At 46.4% G+C, this 19,880-nt stretch overlaps 1 pseudogene; it reads left to right on the plus strand.

Annotated features, from left to right (window-relative positions):
- The first annotated feature begins 6,413 nt into the window (after positions 1 to 6,413).
- On the plus strand, positions 6,414 to 9,038 carry LOC107110645 (annotated as a pseudogene).
- The last annotated feature ends 10,842 nt before the right edge of the window (positions 9,039 to 19,880 follow it).

A 19,880-nucleotide genomic window follows, 5' to 3' on the forward strand; every position in this document is an offset into this window, starting at 1 on the left:
GACCCTCCTTGTCTATCTGGGCATAGTTCCGCTCTGCCGCAGATAGTGATCTAGAATAAAAAGCGATAGGCGCTTCGCTCCCATCAGGCATCAGATGGCTTAAAACTGCGCCTACTCCAAAAGGTGAAGCGTCAGCAGCTAACACCAGGAGCTTGTGTTCATCATAATGCGTGAGTACGGCATTAGATGTCAGCAGCTCCTTGACTCCCACAAAAGCCTTTTCCTCGGCCTGCCCCCACTTCCATTTTGCCTCCTTGTGCAAAAGCGCGTGCAAAGGGGCCGCCACTGATGCCTTATGCGGTAAAAACGCATGATAAAAATTCAGGAGTCCTAAAAAGGATTGGAGCTCCTTCTTACTCACCGGCCTGGGGGCGTTTTGGATTGCAGATACCTTCTCATCCGTGGGGTGGACTCCCTCTGCGTCAATGCGAAACCCCAGGAAGTCCACACTTTCCACCCCGAGCGTGCATTTTGAGCGCTTAACTCTGAGACCGGCATTTTGAAAACGCCTGAGGACCTCTTTAACCCGGTCCAGTAGTTCCTGTTCAGACCCGCCCGCAATCAGCACGTCGTCAAAATAGGGCACTGTGCCAGGTACCCCCCTTAGTAGACGTTCCATGAGGCCCTGAAAAATCCCAGGTGCTACGTTGACCCCGAATTGCAGCCTGTTCACTTTAAAAGCCCCTTGGTGGGTTACAATTGTTTGGGCCTCGGCAGCCTCCGGGGTGACAGGCAACTGCTGGTATGCCTGGGCCAGGTCAAATTTGGCGAAAATCTTGCCACCCCCCAGGGAAGCCAAAATGTGGCTTATTACCGGGACCGGGTACGAATGTTGCTGCAGCGCCTTGTTAATCGTACATTTGTAATCGGCGCATAGTCGTATGGACCCATCTGATTTGACAGGGGTTACGATCGGGGTCTCCCATTTGCTGTATGGTACTGGCTCTAAAACCCCTTGCTCAACTAGTTTGTCAATCTCTTTTTCCACCTTATGTTTGAGAGACACAGGTACTTTCCGATACTTCAACCTAATAGGTTTGACTGACGGATCTAAGTCAAACGCAACCGGGGGGCCCTTGTACCTCCCCAACCCTTCGGCAAATACATCAGGGAACAGGTCGTACAGCATGCCCCATTTATTTTCAGACATCCTGTTAATCCCAGAAATACCAATGCCCAATGGCTCAAACCAATCTAACCCTAGCAGGTTAACCCGGTCTCCCTCTGCAATCAGGAATGACAGTTTAACACATTTCCCCTTATACTCAACAGTAACAGAGTCCCGTCCGGCCAAGGGAATTCGGTTGCCCTGGAAGTCGGACACTCTGGTTCCCGCAGGCTGGAGCCGCCGCCGGCTTCGGTTCGGGAACAACTGGCGCCAGGACGCGGCAGAAATCACCGTCACGGACGATCCTGAGTCCACCTCCATTGTACAGGGTCGGCCGTCGAGGAGTGGAGTCACGGTGATCTTGCCCTGGCTGCTGGTGCGATTTACGGCCGATGCGCTCGACAAGGTCGCCGTCAACTGGCAGCTTGCTTCCGATGCTGAGGAACGGGTCTTGCCTTGGGTGCTGACTGGAGTGCCCCTCTGCGCTGACCGGTTGTTAGTTGAGGGATCCTTCTTTGCTGATCTGCAGACTCTGGCCAGATGACCACGCCGCCCACACGCTCTGCAGTCGACATCACGAGCCCAACAGGAGTCGCGCTGGTGTTTCCCGCCACAACCGGAGCAAGGCTTGACGTTGGTAGTCTTCGCTGGGGTCCGCTTGCCTCGAACCGCGTTGACGTCATCATCCGCGTCTTCGCCCTCGCTGTCTCGTTGAGCGTGTATACTGGGCTCTGCCACCCGCTGGCGGACCTCCTTCGTGGACTTCTCCGCTGCTTCCGCGGCCACGGCCTCTTCGTAGGCCACTGCCCAGGTCAGGGTGGTGCGGGCGAACAGCCTCTGTTGCAGCCTTTCATCTTTGAGACCGCAGACGAGACGGTCTCTGAGGGCTTCCTCCACGTTGTGGAAATTACATGGCCGTGCGGCTTTGCGAAGGGCCGCCACGAAATCTGCGATGGTCTCGCCTCCGGCCTGGTTCCGCTTGTAAAAAGCGTGCCGGCAGGCGATCTCCGACGGTTGTGGAGAATAGTGAGCCTTAAGCTTCTCCGTGATGTCAGCGTAGGTGACAGTCTTTATATCAGTTGGGGCCACCAACGACCTGGCTATGTCGAAGGTTCCCTTCCCGCAGGAACTCAGGAGGCACGCCCGTTTCTTGGCCTCGTCTGTAATGTCGTGTGTCTCCAGATGGAACTCGAACCTGGACAGGTAGGAGTCCCAGTCTTCTGAGGAGGGTTCGAAGCACTCGAACTTCTGGCTTCCAGCCATCGGGGGAGACTTGGGCACCGGAGCTGGTGGCGCCTCCGCCGGATCGGCTGCTGTGCTCTGCTCGCTTTCTTCCGAGTCCGAAGTGTGGATGTCCGCAGGGCTGCCTACCTGCTCTAACATCCCACCTTCGTCGCCAATTGTTAGATCGCGCTAACAAAGGACTCTTAGAGTGATTCAGCAAGTGATTCAGCTTTATTGGAAGTAACGAGCAAGCACTAACTCAGTAAGAAACCAGAACAGAAAACAGTGGGAGCTTATGCTCCTTTTAAACATAACCGGGCTAATGTAGCCACGCCTATTTACAAATAACAACCAATGAGATTGCTAGAATAAAGACCAATGGGAGTCTTTCCCTCCTAGGGAATGGTATCGTTCTGATTGGTCGCTGTTACGAAGCGACCAATAGGAAGTTCGCTCAGAGGAGCCCTGGTCTGGCTCGAAGCTTAACATGGGAGTCCTATGAGGTGATTCATGTAATCATTTCAATACATTACATTACATATTTTCACAATCATATGAAATTACTATTAAGTATCTTAATAGTCCCAAACCAACATTTAATAACTTCCCAAGAAGTAACTTCACCTTTTTTTGAAAGGATCTCTACTAATTACATTGGTTAACAGCATTTACCTGCAATAATTCAAGGCAGGCCTTAACACAGCAAAGTCTATACAGGCCTCTCCCCAAGATGTTGCCTCTTTCTGGGCCAGGCTGAACTGCTGGCTGCTGGGAATAGCCAGCCTCCTTTAGGGAAGGCTACGAGCACTGAGCATGCCCATTAACTAAGTATAGAAGGGGGGAAAGGGAGTTAATTGCCACACCACCTATTGGCAAAAAGCAGGCGTGCCTGATCTCTGTATGCTGTTAACAGCTATAAAACTGCATGGGTTACACTAGCTCCTCCAAGGAGAGGCCCAAAGATCTTATTTTGGTTCGAATATTATAGTCCCAAGAGGTACTATGAATTTCCTTTAACAGAAAAGACAAAAGCGAACCATCTTCAATGTTAAAATATAATTTAAGCCAGTAACGGACCGTTAACACCCATGTCTTGGTTTCAATCAAACTCAGCTGTTAATTCGAATATTTTACCTAAGTTCACATCTACTCTTACAGAATATACCACACTGTGTCTATAAAGGATGTGAAGTGTTGTCAGTGCGAAATTGACACCTTCATCTGAGCTAAGAAGAAACCCAGAATTAAATGCGATACACCAGGCCGTAAACAGAAAGGAGGATTAGCATTCCCAGGTTTTACGTTTATACTATTATGCTTTCTTAATGACATAATTGATCGGTACCACAAGTCAAGAAATCTTCAACAAGCCTATTGTTCTTTTCCCTCGCATACCGCTATTTGGAAGAAAGGTAACGGTACGTCTTTTATGAGGCGGGGATTATCGTGTCTTCTTATGGAAAGGCTGGGAGGGACACGATCGGCAGCTTTAGCAACAGAGCTGAGCATTTGTTTCCCCTTCTTGTTTCCAGGCACAATGTGATGTGAGCAGTGTTCCCTCTAAGCTGAGTCAGTGTGTGCTGCCCCCAGCCAGTGCTAACTGTAGTTTAGTAAAACTGCTGTGTACCTTTAAGAGTAGTTGCACCTGGGAATTGGAGTTCATAACAACATAAGAGACGCCAACGTTGGATCAGGCCAAAGGCCCATCCAGTCCAACACTCCGTCACACAGTGGCCAGAAATACCAGGGGCCATCAGGAGGTCCACCAGTGGGGCCAGGACACTAGAAGCCCTCCCACTGTTAGCCCCCCCAAGCACCCCCCAAGCACTGTTGACCCCCCCCAAGTTCACAGTTAGGGGTCCCAGAAGCTTCCCTCTGACTGGCTCATTAAGAGTAATTTCCTGAGCTCAGAGGCACAAAGATAGGAGTTTTATTGTTGTTTTCCGTTTCTTTGTCCAATCCTTACTGCAAGGAGAGGGGAAGCCCATCTCTTTTCTCACCACGGCTATAGAACTGACCTAGAATACAAGATGTAACTTTCCACCCAGCTATCAGCTTGATTGTGAGTAAATGATCTTCTGAATGCGTGTGAAGTTAAATAAAAATGATTTAAGCTCTCCTCACTGGTCCTGCGTTGACTCACACCTGGAAGCGTTGCCTCAGCTGCAGCCCACGCTAGACAGGACACAGTGTGAGCCAGCTCACAGTTTTTTAGCCTCTGGCTCGCACATTTGTTGTCTCAGCTCAGGAAGGACGGCTCCAGAGCAAACTAATTGATGCAGCAGACAAATCGCTCGCTCATAATTTGAATGCCAGGAGCTCACAACGCAGAATTTTTGCTCACAGGACTCTACAGCTTAGAGGGAGCCTTGGATGTGAGCCAAATGGCGAGAATCAAAGAGTTCTTGGGCTTGCAGCCTTGGACAAGCTGGCCCTAGGGTTGCCAGCTTCCAGGTGCTGGTCGGAAATCTCCCACTATCACAACTAATCTCCAGGCAACAGAGATCAGTTCCCCTGGAGAAAATGGCTGCTTTGGAAGGTGGGCTCTATGGCATTGTACCCCACTGAGGTCCCTCCACTCCCCAAACCCCACCCTCCGCGGGGTCCACCCCAAAAATCTCCAGGAATTTCCCAAACCAGCACTGACAACCCGAGCTGGCCGACTGGATCCAGGATGGCTCAAGATATCGAAGGGGGGTGTTTAATATTTATTCATATTTTGTTTGTTGTACAGATTTTCTCTCCTGATTCTGAATTGCAGGTTATGCCCCTGTTATCCTTTTTTTATAGAAGTTTTATTATTTCCCAACACATAATACCAACACCAACACACAAAAACCAACAAAACAAACAAAACATCAAGCAGGAGTACAATCCATTAGTTGTGCTTAAGGTTTCCCTTGTTATACCGCAGTAATTTTTTTTGGCACCTATTACTTGATATATGCACATATACTAACTGAAGTTTCTATTTCTATTTGTACTTTCTAATGGTTGTAACATGAGTCACTTAAGGTACCACTCAATCCATTTATAGAGTCTTGCAGAGGTCGATTCGGGGGGGGGGGATAGTGGGGGAACGCAGTTCCCCCGGGGGGGGTGCGGGGGGGGGCCCACACTGAAGGCCCCCTGCTTCTGGCCGCCTCGCTTCCGGCCCTCATTCAGCCAGGAGGAGGCAGGAAAAGAGGGAGGGTAAGTTGCTTCCTCCCCGCCTCTCCCCACCCCTGCCTGCCTGGGGCCAGGGAGGGCCCTGGCGGGCCTTCCTCACACTCCTGCCGGCCTTGTAGGTCCACTGCTGGGCCCCTGATGTCGGGGGTATGGCATATGCTAATGAGTTATGCTAATGAGTTCCCCTAGCTCTTTTTCTACGAAACGACCCCTGGAGTCTTGCCCATGTTTTCTCGAAAGTATCTTCTCTCTTGCCTTGTAATAGCAAAGTTAATTTGTCCATCTCAGACGTTTTCCAAAAGTTTATAAATTATTTCTTCTTTTGATGGTGTTTCTTCTTTTCTCCAATATTTAGTGTACAAGATTCTAGCAGTCGTTACCACATGTATGATCATATAAGCATCCATTTTTTTGTAACTTTCTGGTATTATATTCAATAAAAACAATTCTGGTACAAAAGGTATATTTGTTTCTAGTGGGGTTTTTTGTAACATCTCATGTATCCAGACCCAATATTTTCTACTTTTATTGCATGTCCACCATATATGAAAAAAATCCAACATTTTGTTTACATTTCCAACAATCATTTGACATATTAGGATAAAATTTTGCTAGTCTGTCTGGTGTGATATACCATCTATAAAACATTTTATATAAATTTTCTTTATATGAAATAGCTTTGGTATATTTTATATTTGTTTTTTATACTTTGGACCATTGATCTAATTCAATATTATGTCCTAAATTTTGTGTCCATATAATCATTGAATGCCTGTTATCCTTATGTCACTTTGAATAAAAGGAAAAGGCGAGCATTCATTTTAGAAAAGACAACTGGAATTTTAGAAAAGCAGCTAAGAAATTATGGGACAATGAAACCTTAGAAGAATTACATACCAGGGAAGACACCGCCATGACCTCTCCTAAGAAAGGCTTCAACTGGCAGGAGTTCACAAAAACCCTACAGGAGGTGAAGGAATGCCACAAGGACCCGTAGCCGAAGAGATCAGTCGCATATAGCTAGGTGTGATATTGACAAGAAAAAATGGAACCAAAGTGGCCATCAAAAAGTTGTACCACCCATTTTGATATGAAGTCTTTGGCAAATGAGCCTACCAGGAATTAGGACTCCGGAAAAATATGAAGTATCAAGACATAATTGGAGTACTAGATGTCTTCAGTCCAGATATGTCACTGTAACGATATGAGCTTATGTTTGTATTTCTGTATAGTGGTGATGCTGCTTATGTGTGTCTCTAGCTTGAATACCTATGCAATATGTATTCAGGGATTGCTGTATGTTGTGTGTTGCTTTGTTCTGCATCTCATGCTTGCCTAGAAATAGGCTGGCCTGGGCCTGCCGTTGCACATACGGACCATGTGCGTCCCTGGAATGTATCCCATGACTCTTTGGGATGGAGAAGACACCGCGCCATTGCACCCACTTGGAGAGCTGTGGAAAATCCCCAGCGAACCCCGGCATTCTTGGAATGGAAAGAGCAAGTGACCCTACTCCCTTAATCTGGTTTGGAGATCTAAAGACAATAGCGTTTATGGCTTTGGAGCAGGAACCAGATCTGCAAATCAAGAGGGTGTCCATGGGAACGGAAGATTCACACCTTGCCAAAAGGCACCTTTGATGTAGGAGTAGGATCTGCATATTGCCACCACCCCTCAGGAGAGCGTCATCCCCTCGTCACCCCCTCTTCATCCAGTAGTGATAGTTTAGAGGACGGGTTTGATAGTTTATGGCTGGATAGCACATGCCCCAAAAAGAGTTTATTTAAGGAGAAACTCTCCTTTGTCTCTCTGGTTAACCCACCCTCCCCATAGCAGTGCACTAAGGTGCTACAAGTGACTCTACTACTTAAGTTCTCCGGGAGTCGCGACCCAGAGAGCTCACACGTGGTTTGGCTGGTCCTACCTGTGTGCCTTGGAGTTCACAAGCTGCTGCATTTCGGCTGCCCATCCTTCCAAGGAGGAGAGTTCTTCCTCAGCTGGACCTCAGATGAGTATAGCCGTGCCCCATTGTGTCTTCCCCATTTTGATGCTTTTGTTATTTTCTATGCTGTAATTGTTCTGATGTACTATTGTAACTAAGGAGCTTGTATGAAATTGTATGATTCCGATTTTGTATGACTGCAGAAACCTTTAGTAAAGACAACATTTATTTAAGGACTAGCGTGTTGTCTCACTTCCTGGGATATAGCGAGCGTCTCATTGGCCATCTGACCTCTGTATAGACTGGTATAGAACTTACGCACAGCCACAAACACCCAAACTTCCTTGGTAGATAACTTGGATTGGGTCTCCAGGAATTTCCTGGAGAAGTTGGCATAACATCACTTGGGAAATTTCATGATTTCCACCTCGTCATGCCAGCTATGGGAATGGACTTGAGTCAAATAATGAAGCATGAGAATATTTGAAGATAGGATCCCGTTCCTTGTCTATCAGATGTTAAAGGGCCTAAAGCAGGGATGTCGAACTCATATCTTATGAGGGCCGGATCTGACATAAATGAGACTTTGTTGGGCCAAGCCATGTGTGTCATAAAATGTAATGCCAGCTAGGAGAGATATAAAGGACACAAACACAAATATTTTTTTTACTTAAAAATAAAAACACGCTTAAAACATCAGCTCTGTAAGCTGCAAACCTACTTTTGATTTATTGACATTCACCACAGAAATCTCCTGCTCAGAGTTCTGAGTCTAGGACCCGGGGGAAACATGGGATGGCTGAGCGACTGAGAGAGTCTGGCAAAGCAAGTGATGATGCAGCAGCAGCAGCGGAACTGGAAGCAGGAGATGGCCAACTCAACCGCAGGCCTTATGGAAGCCCTCCAGGGGCCTGATTCAGCCCCTGGGCCGCATATTTGACACCCCTGGCCTAAAGTATATCCATTCTCCAGGCACAGATAAGTGGGACCAAAACCTGGAAACCTAGTACTAAGTAAAGACTGTAAACTGGTGATTCCAGATTTTGGACTAGCAAGACATATGGGCAGTGAAATGACTGGCTATGTTGTTACTAGGTGGTTCAGGGCCTCATAGGTTATACTAAACTGGACACCTTATACTCAGTTGACATCTAGTCAACTGAGTATAAGGTTGACCCCTACAGTACAGTATATACTTTGGACTGCCCAAATAAACAAGCGATCCAGCAAATTCAACATCACTGTCTCGTTTTTGATTAATGAGTTTTCTAGGGTTTTTATTCAATACCCTTTTTTCCCCACATTTCAGAAACAATTTTTGTTATCAGGTTCAGGGTATGGCTATGGGCTGTGCCGTTACTGCCAATTTATTTATGTCCATACTTGAGGAGGCTCATACTTTTCATTCCTCAAATCCTTTTTCGAGATGGTTAGCTTTGGACCTTCAAGTTATTGATGATATATCCGTCATGTTAAAAGGAAAATGTGACGTTCCCAGATTGATGATCCAGTCTTCACCCTATCATTAAAGGTTGTCATTATTCAGATATCTCTGAAATAGTGTACCTTGATATTTGGACACAGTTGAATTCATGAAGGTCAGTAATACATCAAGTCACATACAAAATCTACTAATAAATATTCATTTTTGCAGAAGTCCTCCCCCTCCTCCGCAGTTGCCTGTTCCAAACGAGTCCTCCTCCATCAGGAGACATGACAGAGGACTGGGATGGGACCTTTTCCTGGGCTGTTTTGGCCTTCAAGTTAAGGAAACCAAGTCTTGAAAGGCTCACCAATAATGCTATGGTTGCCTGAAAAGCCAGTCAAATCCGACTCTAGGGTTGCGGTGCTCATCTCCATTTCCAAGCTGAAGAGCCAGCGCTGTCCGAAGACATTTCCGTGGTCATGTGGTCAGCATGACTAGATGCTGAGGTGCACGGAACACTGTTAACCAGAAGGGTTAAGCTACCATATATATTATAAAAATACAAAATTTATTAGGGTGTACACATATATTTATTTATTTATTTATTTATTCGATTTCTATACCGCCCTAAACCCCCATGGGGGTCTCTGGGCGGTTTACAAGTTATGTGGTGCTAGTCACCCATTATACATTTCTAACTATGGCCACATTTCATATAGGGGTTGGGTCATCCTACCAGCACCCCAGGTGATGGCGGCGTTTTTTTCTCCTTCTTCCTCCGGCTTCTGGCTTCCCCGGCTGCAGATGTTGCTTTTTCAATCCAGCGGGACGTCTTGCCTCTCTCTGATGCTTTCCGGGCGGGCGGCTGCCTTCCTTTTTTTAGCGCACGAGTCAGTCTACTCCGTCCGCGGCTATGTCCACTCGGCCCCGCCGCGCCGGGGAATGACGTCTCCGCGCGTCCTCTGTGCTGCGACGGCCAGCATTCTCCACTGCCTCTCGATGTTGGCCACCAGGGATTGCTCTTCCCACTGGCCTTCGTTCGCCGCGTCCTGCCGCACCGCCTCGTCTCCGCTCCGCTCTGCTCCAAGTCTCCGCCATAGTTGCCGCCGGTTTTGCCGCCATTGCCGTCGATTCCTCCGATGGTCCTACGTCGCACATCACACGCACATCACACGCCTCGGAGAGGGGGGTGCCCCTACCCTACTAAGGGTAGGTACCCATTTATCATACCCTTTAACGGGCATTCTTGAACCGCTGGGTGGGCGGGAGCTGGGACATCGGGTCGGGAGCTGACTCCGACCGCGGTGGGGCTCGAACATATATTCGGGTTAAAAAAAATTTCAAGTATCAGAGTAATAAAAACATATCACATATTAATACACATGATGGGGTCAACACTTTCCAACTAAGGACCAAACGCGTTTCAGCCTTAACCCGAATATATTTTAATATGTGTACACCCTAATAAATTTTGTATTTTTATAATATATATGGTAGCTTAACCCTTCTGGTTCGCAGTGTTATCTTGGGTTGAGTCCCCCCCCCCTTTTTTCCAGTTTTTGCACAGAACACTGTTACCTTCCCACTGAAGCGGTACCTATTTATTTACTTGCAGTTTCTTGCTTTCGAACTGCTAGGTTGGCAGGAGCTGGAACCAGAGATGGGAGCTCACTCCGTCATGCGGCACTCAGGTCTCAAACTGCTGAACTACTGACCTTCCACAGCCTGCAGTTCAGCGTCTTAACCACTTGAGCCACCGCAGCTCCTTATGGTTGCCCAGCAACCTCCAAAAATAACTACTGACCACTCAATTGGCATTCTTTTCTTAAAGATATAAGCATTGTTTCTATTTTGGAGGAAAGTTTTTACTATCCTAATTTTTTTTAAGATTTCAGATTTTATTCAGGTTTGTAGAGAAATTCCCCTATCTGTTCCTAGCTCCATTTTGTTTATCAGTTAATCACACCCTCTACGGCTCAATTCAGAACTAGATCCATGGTTACTATTAAATCAGGCAGTAGGGTAAAATAGACAATTTAATGGGAGAAGACTTTAAAAAGGGAAATACCTCTTGCAGAATGGAATTGGAAATGGGCTACAGTCCCCCCAAATTTTCAACGGATGTAAAGGAAAGTGCTTAAAAATATTATTTGGCTGGTATCTGAAGCCTCATAAAATAGCAAGAATAAAAGATTCCAGCAGATATATGCTGAGAGTGTCATTCTTCAACATCAAATCCATTTCATATCTTCTGGGGTTGGCTCAGGGGCTCAGCTGTTCTAGATCTCAGTGCTGGGAGTTAATTCAGGGAAGTACAAGACAGTGCATCCCGCAAGATGCAAAGATGATCCTATTATGTCATCTTAACAGAATAGACAACATGTTTGCTGAAAATGTGTATAGTGGCATTCTGGAAATTAGGTCTGGAAATGTGACACTTGAGACCACTATGTGTTTTCCCCCCTGAGCACTGTTACTAACCGTGTTGGTTATTAGATGCAGGTAGGTAGCCATGTTGGTCTGAAGCAGCAGAGCAGAGCTTGAGTCCAGTGGCACCGCTAAGACCAACAAAGAAGGTCTCTGAAGAAGTGTGCTTGCACACAAAAGCTTATACCTTGAATACAATTTTGTTGGTCTTGGGCTCTGACCCCAAGCAAGCCCGATCTCGTCAGATCTTGGAAGCTAAGCAGGGCCGACCCTGGCAAGTACTTGGAGGGGAGACCCCCAAGGAATACCAAGGCTGGGACGCAGAGGCAGGTAATATAAAACCTAACTCTGTGAAATGTCCTAGCCCCACTCAGGGTCACCAGAAGTCACTGGGATTTCCAGGCTCACAAGCACACACACACACGAACACACTGGTGGACCTCCCCAGGGCACCTGGTATTTTTTGGCCACTGTGTGACAGAGTGTTGGACTGGATGAGCCATTGGCCTGATCCAACACTGGCTTCTCTTTATGTTCTTACACAGACAAATACAAAAAACAACAACAACAAACCTTTGTTGGTCTTAAAGGTGCCACTGGACTCAAACTTTGTAGAGTTGGTTATTTTAATTGTAATTCTGTTTATTCCAGATACAAGCAAGCCGCCTCCAAACAGTACAACTCAACAGCTATTGTGAGACAAAAATTAAAAGAACAAAACCGTGGATGCTAGAATGTGCATTCCATAAATGTCTAGTTCGCCCTTTCCAAACACTTTACTGCAGGTAACTAATCAATCTGGTAAATGGGCAGAATTAATCTATATACATTTCCTGTCAGATATGAATATTTCTTGTGTACTCCCACATCCACTTGAGGTTAAGCATAGGATAGGACAGTGGTATCGTCTGTATGGCTTGTTATTTGTGAAATCTTTAGAACACTTTCCTCCAATTCATTTGCTTAACTGAACAGGTTAAAAGGATGCACCTTAAAACATTATAAAACAAGCCTCTATGCAGATGAAGAAGAAGAAGAGGAGGAGGAGGAGATTGGATTTATCCCCCGCCCTTCACTACCCAAAGGTGTCTCAGAGCGGCTTACAAACTCCTCTCCCTTCCCCTCCCCACAACAGACACCCTGTGAGGTGGGTGGGGCTGAGAGAGTTCTGACAGAAACTGCTCTTTTTCAAGGACAGCTCTTATCAGAGCTGCCAGCCAGGTGCAAGTGGAGGAGTGGGGGAATCAAACCCGGTTCTCCCAGATTAGAGTCTGCGCACTTAACCACTACACCAAACTGGCAGAGGAAACTGTTTATCTTTGTAACAGACTTAATTCTGGTGAAAAACTGAAATTTGGAAGAATTCGAACAAGCAGCATGGTACAAAATAAATGTTGAAAGAACTGAGGGTTTATTTTTAAAATATGAAGCGAATTTAAATCTGAAGTCCATCCTGAGAATGGTAAAGAGCAGTAAAACGATTAAGTGCTTAGGGGTGTTTATATCCAAAGATAGTGAACTGCTAAAAATTAACTTCAATCCTGTTACATGTAACATCAAAGCAAAACTAGCTCTTATAATCTCTTCTTGGCAAGGTAAGTGTAATAAATTTAATCTTGCCAGTTTCTCTGGGGGGAAAACCCCCTGTAACAATCCAAGATGAAATACTGAATTACAAAAACCAAATGATTTTATATAGGACAGGAACAAAGAATAGATTTGGTAAACTCTTTAGACAAATGGTCCACAGGAGGTCTAGATGTCCCTAACTCTGTTTTATAATATCATGCAGCTTGTTTATCCTGGTTTTCTACATGGTTACACTTAGGCCATGATCACAGGGGCAGTTTGGCCCGACACAGCCACTCCTCCCCTCCGGATCAAATGGGCGCAGTCAGACAGCCACATCTGTCAGGCATTCCCCAGCCATACGTATACCGTCATAGGATGACTTGGAGCTGGGTTAAAGGCACCACATCACAAGTGGTGTTTTCGGTTCCCCGCACAGTCATTGCGCGTGGCCGTATGTCTGAATGCGGGGGAGCGTGCGCAGAACAGATTTGGCAGTCTGAACATGCAGATCTGTTCTGCCGCTAGGAAGGTTTCTGTTTTTTTTTAAAAAAAATTGCCTATATGTGCATGTGTGCACATGTGTATGTGTGCATATGCACATATCCACGTGCGTGCACACTTATGCATGCACATGAATTCTGAGGGGGTTTTGGCTGCATGTTCCATGGCTGAGGTGTTACAATAATGTGGATGCTTTACCATGGGATGTCTCCGTGGGTAACCCACAACAGGGTGTACCATGGGGATGATATGCCCCACAACACTTTCATCTGGTTCCATTAGAGGCGGCACCATATCACGCCAAGCTGCCAGTTTGACCATGGCTTTACTGTGTTCCTTCTAGGATTCCTGAGCTGAAAATAAAAATAAAAATCACTATTTGGGGTCATTACTGTGATTTTCCAGAACAGTAACTGAAATCCAGGAATATTAGGCATCGCAAAATCCCTCCCTAAAAAATCTGTGATGTTTTTCATATCTGGGTGCTTACAGTCATCATCAGCAGCAGGTGTCTTGTTTTTCTTTGATTCTCCTGATTTCCTGGGAAATGGAGCTTCTCCCTTCCAATCAGATCCTTCCAAGGGATCAGGAGGTAAGCTCTCCCAATCAATCACCATTGGAGTGCTAGAGAAGGAATTTCCATGGAGGAATCTGTGTTGAACTACAAGTGCTCAGACTCAATGGGCAGCTCCAATGTTACGTAAATAACTGCACACTTTTTTTAAGATCAGGGAAAAGCCGGGGGGGGAGCAAGAGCCCCCTTCTCCAATCCTGCCCCTCATCAGCAAAATCACCCTGTGTGGCTTTTTAAAAGTGACATTCTTGGAGTTGGTGTGTGATGTGCGTCTTCTCTAGAGATGTGAAGGCCTGGGGGGGGGGGGAACCTGGAAAAATTCAGAGCCCCCCTCCCTTTTCCCCCAAGGCCCCTTTTCATGGAAAAATTGGAAATTTTGGGTAGTCCTGGAAACAAAAGCATTCGTCACAATATCCTGCACCTACAGAACAGTGCAGGAACTCTTCTTCGGCATCTGGTGCAAACATTTCAAGTAACTCCTCCTTCCCAAAATCCTTCTACGGCTCCCTCAAGTTTAAACACTCAAGCCAAACCTATTCACTTCCATTAAGCTTTTAATACCAGGTCCCTGCATTCATTTTGAAAATTAAATTAACTTCCAGCGACTCCAAATGTAGCAAGATGTGCACCAATCAGAAACACTGTTTTCCTACAGTGTTATGCGCATGCCGAATCCCCACTTGGTTTAACTAGAAACAAAATCCTCTAGTGGAACACATATTCTTGTTATGAACACTTGCAACTTAACAGCAACTTGAAGCATATTGTGCAAAACCAATTTCACATAATTTGTAGCGGAGGGTTTTGAGATGAAAGACCACTACAATTATTTCCAAAGCCATAAACATGGCAGCGCAAAACTCAATTCTCGCATAAAGTTTATTACATCCAATTAAGTGGCTGGGTTTTGTTTTTGTTTTTTTTTAAATCTGGCTGGACCTCAATTGCTGAGTATTTTAATTCCCCAACACAAGTAGAATGTCCATAATGGTATAATTAGTTGTGGAATCTTGTAGGGTTCCACCCCACCCCCCTTCCAAGACTACTGATTAGGCAGTTGCAGCAGAACAATAATTGAAGGAATAGGGGCCAAGGAAACTAGAAAGTTAATGTTGCTGTTTGTCACCCAATAGGAAGAGAAGAAAAATGGATTAAACTTGACAGTGCAATCAAAGAAGGCACTTAAAGCTTCACAGATGCTTTCTCACTTAGTATCATAATAGTACACCCTTTGGATGCTGATGCAAGAGAGGTTGCAAGACCATAACTGTGATTTATGCATTGTGACTTAGATTTTTTTTTCTCCAATTACTACTCAGTGCCACGGGCTGGGGTGCCAGTCAAAGGGAGTCCAGAACAAGCCAAGGTCAGGCGCCAAGAAGACCGTGCAAAGTCCAAAAAGCCAAGCCGGGGTCAGGAGCCAGAAACACAGAGCCAAGTCCAAAATCACTAACCAGAAACATAGTCCAAAGCCAAGCTGGGGTCAGGAGCCAGGAACATAGAGCCCAGTCCGAAGCCAGGGGGTCCGAAGGTCTAGGTGCAAGAGCCGAGCCGGAGTGGATGCTAGCAGCACGAAGCTGACTTGTTGCTTCCACAAAGAGTGCTGCCCAGAGTCTGGAGTTAAATGCTGCTACCAATTAGACAGCTGCATGATCGGTCAGGCTCCTGTTAGAACTCTGGGCTGGCTGAGCGTCTCCCCTGTAGCCTGGCCTCTCTTCGCCTGGTTGCTAAGTTTTGCCGCAGTCACTCCCTTAAATGAGTCACACGTGGGGGTGAGTCAGGAGGACTTTCAGCTTGAAGCTCTTCCCCCTTATCTGGGCCAGGTGTGAAGACTGCTGTTACAGGAACTTGCCAGCTATCCTCCTCTGCTGCTGCAGAGGGGCCAGCTGTGGTTTCTGCAGGCTCTGTCAGCTCATCCTCATCCACGCCCATGACACTCAGCTGAAAAAATGACTTACATAATAAACTACTGTCTTCCAACAATTATTTGTAGAAATTCCTAACCCATAATGGATGTCTTCAAATCCTATGTTTGCCAATGCATCTTATCAGCAGGAAAAAAATATATAGATATGTAATTTACAGGGCTATTTTTGAGGCAGGGACTCCTTTGCATATTAGGCAACACACCCCTAATGTAGCCAGTTCTCCAAGAGCTGACAGTAGCCCCTGTAAGAAGAGCTCTGTAAGCTCTTGGAGGATTGGCTACATTGGGGGGGGGGGGGTCACCTAATATGCAAAGGTGTTCCTGGTACAAAAAGAGCCCTGCGATATGTATCTGAATAAAGGATTTGATTAAGGCAGGCCCCTGCCACATGGGGGGGAATAGCACGGGCAAAGTGTGACTTTCTAAAGCCGCACCAAAAGAGAGACGCGGCGGTGGGATCACATAGATCCCCTGAGCCGCCGCGCACTTCCTTCCTGGCACGATCAGATGCCGGGGGGAAGCCACTAAAGAAAAAGCGTGACAGCTGAACTGTGCATGTGTGCCATGCGCAGTTCGGCGGGGAGCCTGGATTGATCTGGACGACGGGCACGGCGGCAATCTCACGGCTGCGCTTGCAGCTGCGCTTCAGGTAAGTCCTCCTCTGTAGGAGATTCTTTTTCGCAGCGGGTTTTCAGGGTTTAGGGACGGATCAGGGATGGGTGCACGCCGCTTCCCAGATGTTGCGGTGAGATCGCACCCATTTGCTGCACCCCCGATTCGTCCCTCTCCCGGGCCAAAGTCTCCCGTGTGACCGGGGCCGCCGTTGGCCAAGCCTTGGAGGATTTCATTCCCTTCCCAGTTCTGTAATGACTATTTACTGCCGATCAGGGCAGATGGCTTTAATTTATGGAATAGAACTACAGTTCCCATGAGGCAATGCAAAAATGTTCCATGTACATGTGGTCTCTAGAGAGTCTGTATGAAGGCTGCAGCAGCCAAAAACTTCCCATCTGATTCCTTTCCCAGCAGCTGGTATTCAGAGCCGTGTTGCCTCATTACACAGATCGACCTGTCCTCCATAGTCAATATATCTGATTCTCAACATGGCCAGATCTGTGGACACTTGAGGCCAGCGACTGGAGCTACAAACAGACAAGACAGGACTTTGACAAACCTGAAACTGCTACAGAAAGATCTGACATGTCAATACATGTGGAGGTTACCATAAAATGAAAGAAAGTGTGCTGTAGGTTTAAGTCATCAATGTCCTCTATGGCCAGTGCTAGACAATCACAACAATATTGCCAGCTTTCAAGCCTCTGTTTGCACTCTAATTTGCATTGGTAATTGGACACTTTGCTACAAGAATTCAACAATCAGCAAGGGGGAAGACTAGAGGGATAGCACTTCAAGGTGAATTTATACGCTGATGAGAGTTGGAAGATTTCTAACACGCCCAATCAAATCTGATGTGAATGTAAAAGCATGTGTGAAAGATGACTTTGGACAAGCTGCAGGTCATAATTGTAACTAGGGGTGTGCGCTCGATATACACCAAGCTGAATAAATACCTGAAAAATACCTTATCAGTATTTTGGGGGTATTTATTCAGCCAGATACAGATTGGAGAATGTGATTTGGCTACTGAAATAGCCACATCTGAATAAAAGATATTATTTTGCTTTTATTCAGGCATGGCTAGGATGCATATAAAGAGACCACGGTCTCTTTAAATGCCTTTTTTCCTCCATTGGTTTCAATGGAGAATGGGGTACCTTCTTTGGGGCCCATAGAATTGAACCCCCTGGTCCAATCTTTTTAAATCTTGAGACTTTTTTTAGGAGAGGCACCAGCAGCTATGCCTCTACCTCAAAACAAAACAAAACAAAACAAAAACCCCAGTCTCCCCGAGCACCGAATACCCCTGGAGCAATTCTCCATTATACACTATGGGGACAGTCCCCACAGGGTATAATGGAGCTGAATAAATTCAAGTTTCCCGACTATTTACCCGAATTCCAATACAATACCGATGTGGGAAGTGAGAAGAAGAAAGGTTATTTCGTACCTAGTTCGTGTGAACACCTGAAATGTCCCACACAGGTGAAAATGGGTTCGTTGTTCTGCAAACGTTAAAAGCAAAAATACCAAAGCAGTTGTTATGATTTCCTAGTCAGAAAAGAGTTTCTCTCAGCACATTCCTTTCTATTGTCAACATCCTTATGATAGCGAAGGTGTTTTTCCGCTGTTCTTTCTGGAAACCCAAGCAAGCTTTGTGTATATTAATCAAAGGACATAGATTAGAGGCTAGGATGCCTTTTGTTTTAGCATTAGGGAAAGAGGAGTGGAAAATTTATGCTTTTACAACATGCTATAATAGAAGACCTGTGCCTGGCATCCCAGAATGTTAAATTTACGCTTGGAGCAGAGGCTCCTCCAAGTCCAGATGACCCCTCCACAAGTGTCATAAACCACAACTCTTATTGATCCTGGGTGACAGAGAGGTCCTTGAATTCTTCCAGAAGGAAGTCTTTGTGCTTTTTATTATGTAAACAATTGATCAATGAATGCCAGTAAATGTAATCAGACCCCTGATAAGAGGGTCTCCAATGAGACTGTATCAACAGTACGATGCCAATTTGTGAACCAATGACCTTTTTCTTCTAATGCAGACTTGTAGATGTCATTTAAGATGTAAAAGTAGTACCCTCTTCCTGCCTTAAGGTAGAGAGACAGCTTGGTACACGGGTGCTTTTGCATCACGTTCTGTAATCTCCTATTAGCACGCTAATAAACCCATCAGTTATCCTACTCACTGGACTCTGACTGTGTGTCCCTCATCAGGCCCCAGGACGCACAGGGCACACATTTCTGCAGCACCGACAGGGGTCATTTCCTGCAGGAGCGCACAGGAGTGGAGCTTCGGCAGTAAAGAGCCCAGGGGGCAGGCACATGCAACAAGCCCCACCCCCTGCTCCCAGCTGCCCTCAGTCAGAGCGAGAAGCAGCCAGGTAAGCTGCAGAGCTCCCCCCGGGGCCCCCGGTCCAAAACAGTCTGGTGGCACCTTTAAGACCAAGTTTTATTCAGGTACAAGCTCTCCTTCCTCTGCGAGGACAGATCTGCACGTTTCCCCCCCCCCCAAATATTTAGCAACCCAAAACAGCACAGGGGAGCCAGAGCGGTGGGTGTTGCCTCCTGACACACTTCCGGTGATGTCAGGAGGTGTGGCATATGCAAATAAGTTATGCTAATAAGTTATGCTAATGAGCTTTTGCACCTCTTTTTCTACGAAATGACCCCTGGTATTCGGGGATATTTGGGGATACCGATATTTTTTCTGAATCAGAAAAAAACCTGATTTTTTTTTGTGGCACAACCCTAATTGTAGCAGTGTGTGGGGGGGAACAGACTTCCTTGCAGATAAAACTATTTGGGCCATCGCTGATGCCCGAGTTGAGAGCCCTTGGCATGAGCCAAAAAGCAAAAGGGCTCTTGGCTTGTGGTTCTTAGTCTGTTGGCTCAGCTGTCTGGAGCTCAGGTACCCTGGATGCAACATGAAGCAAGTGGGCAAGCAGTGTCATGTCAACGTCTGTTGCACTGAACCAGGGAGAGCCACCCAGAGAGAAGACCAAAATTTCTGGGTTATTATTCTGGGAGGAAGGTGGAGGAGGGTCTGCCATTTTGATTGTTATAAAAACATAAGAGAAGCCATGCTGGATCAGGCCAAAGGCCCATCCAGTCCAACACTCTGTATCACACAGTGGCCAGAAATACCAGTGCCATCAGGAGGTCCACCAGTGGGGCCAGAACTCCAGAAGCCCTCCCACTGTTGACCCCCCCAAGCACCAAGAAGACCGAGCGTCACTTGCCCCAGAGTCCCTATCTATACCTTGTGGCTAATAGCCACTGATGGACCTCTGCTCCAGATGCTTATCTAGTTCCCTCTTGAAGCTGTCCATGCTTGTAGCCGCCACCCCCTCCTGTGGCAGTGAATTGCATGTGTTCATCACT

The sequence above is a fragment of the Gekko japonicus genome, unplaced genomic scaffold (genome assembly GCF_001447785.1).
Source record: "Gekko japonicus isolate JY-2015 unplaced genomic scaffold, Gekko_japonicus_V1.1 scaffold3834, whole genome shotgun sequence".
Taxonomy (NCBI): Eukaryota; Metazoa; Chordata; class Lepidosauria; order Squamata; family Gekkonidae; genus Gekko; species Gekko japonicus.